We start from the raw sequence: 1,533 nt of genomic DNA on the forward strand, positions 1-1,533 counted from the left end.
CTATGAACAATTGGAACAGAAAAGTTTGGACTATGTTTGTCATTTTTAAATTTTATGTCATAACATAATATAGATATAAGTAGTTAAAACACATACAATTATGGCATTTAGTGATGAAGTATTACAATGCTTTGATGCATGTAACCTGATACAAGTTTTGTCAATTTATTTTTGACTTACAATAGAATCTATCAAGATTTAATACTCTGTGTCCTTCACTGGCTTTCTGCTTTTGAATGTATGCAAAGAAATCCAGAGGTCTCATTTTTATCAGAGTTGATTGTATTAATTAAAACAGTAGCACCAGAAATCAGTGATAGAAAAAAATGTGTGCAGATGGGAGTGAAGAAAGAAATTGCAATTTATAAATACCAGTGATCTATAAAATTACTATGATTTGGTTTACAAATAATAATGTGCATTTCAAGTATCTATAATGATATCTCTTAATGAAAACTATGTAGAGCACTCAAGTTTTACTATCTAAAGCAATCTAATATGAAATTGGATTTATAAAATATTTTGATAGGCTATAATATTGTGTTAAAAACAGAAATGCCCTATAATTTGAACAATAGAATTATCAATTCTAAAACTTACATAGTTCAGTAATGTCAGAAAAAAATAAATATTCAAGAATAGTTTGTAAAAAAGAAACTATGCATACTATATTTACCATTTTTCCAATAAAATAATATATTTCAGGTAACAACATTAGAATGGTACAATTTATACAAAATACAGAATTAAGTACATAAAGAATGAATTTCTAGGGGTGCCTGGGTGGCTTGGTCATTAAACATCTGCTTTTGGCTCAGGGCGTGATCCCAGAGTCCTGGGATCGAGCCCCACATTGGGCTCCTCTGCTGGGAGACTGCTTCTTCATCTCCCACTTCCCCTGCTTGTGCTCCCTCTCTTTCTGGCTGTCTCTCTCTCTGTCAAATAAATAAATAAAATCTTTTAACAAAAAGAATGAATTTCAAAGACTAATTTTATTAATATTCCTTTTTCAATGCTATAGCCGAATTTCATTTATAATGAAATGTTCTCAGCTAGTGATATTATTTTATTTTGAATTATGAGAATTTTTTATACTATGTGTTTATATATTCAATATTTATATATTCAAATTTAATATTATAGATTCATTGCCTAATAGGAAAAAATCCACAGGATATGAAATATTCTGAGAAAGGATTAAAATCTTTTCTTCAGTTTTAAATACAAAAAGATGTCTAATGACATATATCCATATTGCTTCAGGCTTAGCTTCCAAATCAAGCTATTGCTCTGTAACTCAAAGCCACTGGTTAACACTCTATTTTCCTTGCCTGTAAAGCTATAAACTTCAATCCTGCAATGACTCCTTGATGAAATATGTGAGTAATAATGACGTCATAAGAAATTTAAGTTAAATTATTAATTTAAAAAGGAAAAGTGGGGTGCCTGGGTGGTGCAGTCATTAGGCGTCTGCCTTCGGCTCAGGGCATGATCCCAGCGTTATGGGATCGAGCCCCACATCAGGCTCCTCTG

This window comes from Ailuropoda melanoleuca, chromosome X (genome assembly GCF_002007445.2).
Source record: "Ailuropoda melanoleuca isolate Jingjing chromosome X, ASM200744v2, whole genome shotgun sequence".
Taxonomy (NCBI): Eukaryota; Metazoa; Chordata; class Mammalia; order Carnivora; family Ursidae; genus Ailuropoda; species Ailuropoda melanoleuca.